The sequence below is a fragment of the Aythya ferina genome (genome assembly GCF_964211825.1).
Source record: "Aythya ferina genome assembly, chromosome: 1".
Taxonomy (NCBI): Eukaryota; Metazoa; Chordata; class Aves; order Anseriformes; family Anatidae; genus Aythya; species Aythya ferina.
Window position 1 is genome coordinate 167,254,855 of NC_140296.1, and position 7,572 is coordinate 167,262,426.

Genomic DNA, 7,572 nt, shown 5'->3' on the forward strand with positions numbered 1-7,572 from the left:
AACTTTTACATATGTGATGTTACTTTTACAAGTGATTAAGGAAACACAGAGCTAAAATTTGTAAATTATTTAGGTTCTCCAGGCTGGGGTTTTGTACAAAACCTCAGCGTTGAAGGAGAAAAATGGCTGTTCTCATCTATATTTCTTGACTGGTGACAGGGACTTGCAGGAGGGCAGTATGGCTTGCTGTGTGAGTCCATAGCCTGCAAATTACAGGCTATTTGGCTGGCTTCCCTTTTCTATTTATTATTATTATTTTTTTGCCTATTAAATACTTTTCTTCCTTTGCTTGTCAGACTCTTCTGTAAAGAAGAATAGCATTCAGGAACAACTACATGGACTGATACAGAAAAAGAGCTGTGCATTAATTTCAGCATGTGGTCTTGAAGATTATTAAGGATGAGATGTCTGAAGAAAAGGTGTTTGTCAGTCACCAAGATCTCCTGTACAGACAAGAGAAAGGGTTCACACTTCTGGGGACTGATGCCTTCAATTTAAAGATGAGGGTTGGTACATTGAATTACCCTTTAACTTGCCTGACTGTCCTTCATCAGCTGTAGAGCAGGACAGACTATTAGCTTCTATTTCAGGCCTGAGCTTTTGATGTCTAGAAATAACATAATTCCCCAGTTGAAATGAGACTATTTCCTCATTTGGAGGCCCAAAACACTCTTTTCAGGTTCTCTTCTGGAAAGAGGAAGAGAAGGGACTCTTCTCAACCAAGACTGAACAAAAAGTACGACCTCTGTAATTTCTTCATATTACTCAGATTACTCATTTTTTGAAATGAGGCATTGTACTGGGTGCAATTGTTCAGGCTTTGGCAGCTGGGTGCTGCAGGGTAGCAGGAAGGGCAGAAAATGCCAGAGAGAGAGGACGGGAAGGAACAAAAAGAGCGAAAAACAACAGAGGGAACAATGTGGTCAGAGAAGGAAGATTAGAAGGTACTACTCCTGGGCCTGGAGTGGATGTCCCCTGTAGAGTCATGGAGGACCTATGCTGGAACTGAGGAAAAGCGTGAGGAAGAAAGAGTGGCAGAGAGAAACCGTAGTATGCTGACCAAAACTGCCCCTGCCCCACCATGTGTGGTGGGGGAGAGAAGGCTTGAAGCTGAATCTGAAAGAGGAAAGGTGCTGTTTGTCATTTTGTTTCCCACCAACCAAATAATAATTGCATTTTTATTTAATTGGAAATAAATTAATTTTCCCTGAGTCTGTTCTACCAGTGACAGTAGCAATCAAGCTGAGTTTATTTACCAACAAGCTTTCTTGCTCTTGTTCTTCCTATTTTCTCCCCCATATCATGGAAAGAGGAAGTGAGAGAGCAGCTGGGTAGGTGTTTGGTGGTTATCCACAGCTAGCCCACCATAGGCACAGTTTACACTTTGTCATTGTACATCAACTGCATGTGCCTTTTCTAGGAACTGAAAAGAGACCCCAGGTGTACACAGTTGCTTTGGAAAGTGCAGCAAAATTCTAAATGTGGTATCTAATACATGGGACATACAACTAACGAGAAGATTCCGATAATGACTTGAGATTTCCTTTCTTTTATTTTGAGAATTTTCTTTTTTCTTTTGATAATTTTCTTTCTTTCACAGATAATTCAGGATGGAATATCAAAATAGTCTAACAGAAGGTGAAATGGCATTAGCAATACCAAAATATTTCCAGATATACGTGCAGAATATGTGCAAACTTATGCTAATATATGCACAAAACCAAGCGGCTGTCAGATTTGCATAGGACTTGTAAGCTGAATAATTGAATCGGGAATGTATTTTCCCTTCAATATTCTAATTTTTGTCAATGTTCCACTTGCTCTGAATAACAACTGTGATTCTAAAAACTGTATTAAATTATCTGGATTGTTTGGTTTTGATTTGGAGAGACAAAATATTTCATTTCAAATTTCACCTTTTCATGAAAGTATGATGATATTAATTTTTTTTTCAAAGCAGCTTTTCAATATTGTTTTTCCAAAATGTTTAAAGTGGGCTTTTCTATATCGCAGAATTTTCATCCTAAATGAAAGGCTGTCAATACTGACACATACTAAAAACATTTCACTGTGGGTGTGAATACTACTCATCCAGGAAAAAACTCTGACTAAAATATTCTGACTGGCAGACCTATTATCTCAGGCCAACCCGTTCTCTGACTCCTCCTTGCCTTTGGTGGTGGAGCAGATTTTCTGTTTGGAGACAGATGCAATAACCTTCTGTGTTGGTGTCACAGCTGTCACCTTCTCTGTAGTCACTATGGTTACATGGCAAAAGCAGCATTTGTCCTTCGTGCTCTCTATTCAGCTGTCTCTATTCCACTTTCTACCAGGACGACATTCACCAAACTGACAGGGCTGTGTTGCTTGAAAGCTCTCTCATCCTTTTTCTCACTAGAGATGAGCAAAACCCCTTGCTCTGCCTTTCTTTTATGTGGTTCTGAAAAATGCAACGTCTTGCAGAAACTATGCACGGGTAGCTGATGGGTGCAAAGCGCATATTTAATGTGTGGAATTGCATCTTAATAATGGGATGTTGCAAATGTTCTCTGAGAAAGTAGTTTTCAAACCCTCATTTTCATTAAGTTAGGTAAAGCTATAACTGGGTACTCTAGGGAGAAGAAATCAGTTCTTCATGTATTAAGGTAGAGTAAAATGGACAAAGCTGTCTGAAGAGTATATGCAGGAATTGCATGAGATCCAGCTCAATAATTTGCTTCAAAAGTAAATCAAACTAAAGTCAACATTAACTTTTAAACAAACTTTTTGGTGGCTCTTTCATGCTTCTGGAATGGCTTTTCCTTTCTTTTTTGGTCCAGGACCAACAGAGTCATTGTGAAGTGCTGCAGCAAACAGCATGCATGCTGTTTCCATCATTAACCACCCAGGAGACAGGGAGTGGAGCACCCGCCTGAAAGCACTGCAGGAATGGGATTTCTGCTGCTTGAAGTGCAGGAGACTCAGACTGTGGATATGTCCCCCTTGCCAATTAGTATCTGTACAGAGAAATTGAATATTATAAGGCTGAAGCATCACTCTGACACACATTACCCACTGATTCTCTTCACAACTGGTTATATTTTCCCTTGTCAGAGGTACCTATTCACAAAACAAGCATTCATGTTAGGCACTTCCAACTGCTGTTTTAAGTGGTGCCTGTCATTCCAGAGCTGACACATTGCATGCACCCTGCCAACTTGTTGACAAAAAGTGGGAAACACATGATTTAATACAGCTGTTTTACTGCAAAAAGTATCAACAACACTTCAGCCCTTTATTTCAGATCTGTCAATCAAAAATATCCATTCCACCAGACAAGTTAACATGCCCTGGAAGAACGCCTGTTTTTGACAGGCATTCAGAACACGGTGTTACATTGTTTTTTATTATTATTATTTTAATTCCCTGTTCCTTTAGCCTATTCACTTATCTATTTGTTCAGAAGAAAACGGCTCTTCCCATTGACTCTAATGATAAATTCAGAAAAAGATGTCAGCATATCCATAGAACTCTGCAGTCTTTGGATGTTAATTCATAATTTCATTTGTAGAGCAGATCATTGTGCTCACTTAGAATCAAAGAATCATAGAATATCCCGAGTTGGAAGGGAACCATAAGGATCATCAAGTCCAACTCCTGGCACTGCACAGGTCTGTCCAAAAGTTTAGAACAAAAGTTTTGACTAAGTGCACAGTCCAATTGCTTTTTAAATTCAGATAGGCTTGGTGCAGTGACTGGTTCCCTGGGGAGCCTGTTCCAGTGTGCGACTACCCTCCTCTCGGTGAAGAACCTCTTCCTGATGTCCAGCCTAAACTTCCCCTGCCTCAGCTTAACACCATTCCCATGGGTCCTATCACTGGTGATTAAAGAGAATAGGTCAGCACTTGCCTCTCCACTCCCCCTGCCACTGTAGGGATGGACAAAAACACCACCTGCACTCCCGCTCCATCCACTAACTGTCCCAGCCCCCTAAAGTCTTGTTTGATAGCCTTCAGGCTTCTCTCTTCAATGTCATCACTACCTGCCTGGACTATCAAAAGAGGATAATAGTCAGAGGGGTGTACCAGGTTGGGAAGCTTCCTGGCAACGTCCCTGACCCTGGCCCCAGGGAGGCAGCAGACTTCCCTATGGGTAGGGTCAGGCTGACAAATAGGGCCCTCTGTTCCCCTAAGAAGAGAGTCTCCCACAACAATAACCCTTCTGTCTTTCTTGGTGGATGCAGTCCTGAGGCATGGAGTTGACCTCCTCGCCCTAGGCATCCTCCTGGGAACACTTGCTACCTCTTCCTCACCCACCGGTCTCTCGAGCTCCAGGGCCTCAAACCTGTTGCGTAAGGGCACCTGGGAAGGTGGGGCCGGAAGGGGGGGGCATCATTTGTGATGTCAAGCAGGGACCTCTTTCAATTCCTCCTCAACTCCCAGATCCCCTCCCTTTGCCCAACAGCGACAGGGCAGGGGGTCCACCCCCATTTGGGGTGTCTCACCTCGATACCTCTCCTTGAGGCCCTGCAGGGAGTAGCTCCACAAGTCTATCTCCCGCTCACACTCCCTGATATCCCTCAACCTCTCCACCTCCTCCTTGAGCTCCGCCACCATGCAGACCAGGTCATCCACCTGCTCGCACCTCATGCGAACAGTTTCTCTGCCTCCCGCTGATGGCAGGAACAGGCTCAGACACTCCTTGCATCCCGTGACCTGAACTGCTGCATTTTTTAACGGGTAGTCGGTCTGGGTGTGTACCAACTTCCTGGAGAGCGCACTCGTGCCTGGTGGAGACCATTATCACCTAGCTAAGGGCTGTTGTTAAGGAGGTGTTCGTATGGGTGGGGGGAGCACTCTGCCCTTCCTGCTTGCCCTGCCTGCACTAACGCCATGCCCTTCTGACACGCCATGCCCTGTTTGCCCATCCTGGTTGCTCACGCTCCCTAGGGGCAGCTTTTGAACGGCCAGGGAGGGGCGCCTCAATTTTCTGCGCCCAGTATCCATCCCAGTCTGTTTCTACTTACCACAAGGCAAATTCTGCATTCACATTAAGGTACCTTTTTCACACAGCCCATTTTTCAATCTTCCAAATACTTAAGAACATTCTTCAAAGTCAGGCTTACCTGTGTGCACTTGGGTTTCAGAGGCTTTTATTCCCCCCCCCCCCCAGTGCTTGGAATGGAGCTTAGAATCCACGTAAATAATTTAATGGAAAACAGACAAGGTGAAGGAAGTACTCAAACTCCTCAACAGTAACAACCACAGAACCCAGAAACACTTACCTGTAGTCTTCTGAACTCGAGTCACTTCCAAAGCACTTCGCTGCGAAATAGTGCCACCAGGGTTTTACTGAAGAAGACACCACCAATGTAACTAGCTCATAGAGTCTCTAAAACTGTTTCACAGAGAGGGCAGAAAACATGAAGGAAAAGCAGCCTACTGGGGAGCACCGAGCCCAACTCACCACAAGAGAAAAACACCCTAGGCAGCCCAAGCCTCAGTCTCTCCTGGGGAGGCAATTCCCCCACAAGTCCTCAGGCTTCCTATATAGCAAAGGTAAAATGACCCACACCTGGCCGGTTTCACTTAACAAAGGTGGAGCCAAGAGACCTTGTGGAATAAGCTCGTCTGCCTGGCTTCAAAGTTTTAAGGTCAATCGCTCCTTATCACTAGTAGAAATAACCTGACAAAGGGCTTAGTGGTTAGAGTTGACCTAATGAATTAACTACAAAAGATGCACAAGGGTCATATTTCTGTTAGTCATTCTGTGAGGAAAATTAGTACAGAGCCTGTTAAAAAAAATAAATACAAATACATAAAAGATATGAATAAAAAAGAAAATGACCTTAAAGGCAAACTTGCCATCATAGATTTTCATCTGTCTAGTCATGACAGATAAAGAATTTAGCAATCAGAATTCCTTTTCTTGATATTAATGTTATTTAAATTTTCTTTTCTGAGATCCCTTCTTTATGCAGGACTTTTCTAAATCTAGCCCCATGACCTCTGACTACACTATTTATAGAATCATAGAATATCCCGAGTTGGAAGGGACCCATAAGGATCATCAAGTCCAACTCCTGGCACCGCACAGGTCTACCCAAAAGTTTAGACCACGTGACTAAGTGCACAGTCCAATCGCTTCTTCAATTCAGACAGGCTTGGTGCAGTGACTAGTTCCCTGGGGAACCTGTTCCAGCGTGCAACCACCCTCCTCTCGGTGAAGAACCTCTTTCTGACGTCCAGCCTAAACCTTCCCTGCCTCAGCTTAACACCATTCCCATGGGTCCTATCACTGGTGATTACAGAGAATAGGTCAGCACCTGCCTCTGCACTCCCCCTCGCGAGGAAGTTGTACGCTGCAATGAGGTCCCCCCTCAGCCTCCCCTTCTCCAGGCTGAACAGGCCCAGTGACCTCAGCCGCTCCTCATACGTCTTCCCCTCCACGCCCTTCACCATCTTCGTCGCCCTCCTCTGGACACTCTCCAGCAGTTTACTGTCCTTTTTGTACTGTTGTGCCCAGAACTGCACGCAGTACTCGAAGTGAGGCCGCACCAGCGCAGAGTAGAGCGGGACAATCACTTCCCTTGATCGACTAGCAATGCTGTGCTTGATGCACCCCAGGATATGGTTGGCCCTCCTGGCTGCCAGGGCACACTGCTGGCTCATGTTCAACTTGCGGTCAACCACCAGCCTCGGATCCCTCTCTGCGGGGCTGCTCTCCAGCATCTCGTCACCCAGTCTGTACGTATAGCCAGGGTGGCCCCGTCCCAGGTGCAGGACCTGGCACTTGCTCTTGTTAATCTTCATGAGGTTGGTGATCGCCCAGCTCTCCAATCTGTCCAGATCTCTCTGCAAGGCCTTTCCACCCTCAGCCCCTCATCTGAGTCTACAACTCCTCCAAGTTTTGCGCCATCAGCAAATTTGCTCAAAACACGTTCTAGTCCTATATCTAAATTGTTTATAAAAACATTGAAGAGGACTGGCCCTAAAATGGAGCCTTGAGGGTCCCCACTAGTGACCATGTGCCAGCCTGACGTGGCCCCATTTACCACAAGCCCTTGTGCCCTATAGTTGCCAGGGTCTTTTTTTCTTGCCATTCTTGAAAATTAGTACAACATTTGCCAGCTTCCAGTCTACTGGGACCTCTCCAGATTCCCAAGATCATTGTAAAATAATTGAGAGAGGTCCCGCAACGACATCAGGCAGCTCTTTAGGCACCCTGTGATGGACCCCATCAGGACCCATGGACTTGTATGGATCCAGGTGGAGCAGCAAATTCTGCACACATTAAGGTTCAGTTGCGAGTTTGTCATTCCCACCGTCATGGTCCTCCCGCTTGGGGAACCCAGGGTCCCGAAGCCCATCATCAGCATTGAAGACAAAGTTGAAGAAGTCATTAAACATCTCTGCTTTTCCTATGTTATTGTCTGTGAGGACACCTTTCCCGTCAAGTTTCGGACCTATGTTTTCTTTGGTTCTCCTTTTTCTGTTCACGTATCTAAAAAAAACTTTTTTATTTTCTCTCAGAGACATAGCCAGCTTCAACTCTAGTTGGGCTTTTGCCCCACGAATTTTCTCCCTACAAACA

General features: G+C 44.9%; 1 long non-coding RNA gene across 1 annotated transcript; it reads right to left on the reverse strand.

Moving 5' to 3' along the window:
* Positions 1–1,427: 1,427 nt before the first annotated feature.
* LOC311430246 lies at positions 1,428–5,508 on the reverse strand. Its single transcript, XR_014688633.1, has 3 exons — positions 5,446–5,508; positions 5,264–5,330; positions 1,428–2,996 (listed from the first exon to the last, which is right to left on the reverse strand). It is a non-coding gene; the product is annotated as an uncharacterized lncRNA (long non-coding RNA).
* Positions 5,509–7,572: the final 2,064 nt, after the last annotated feature.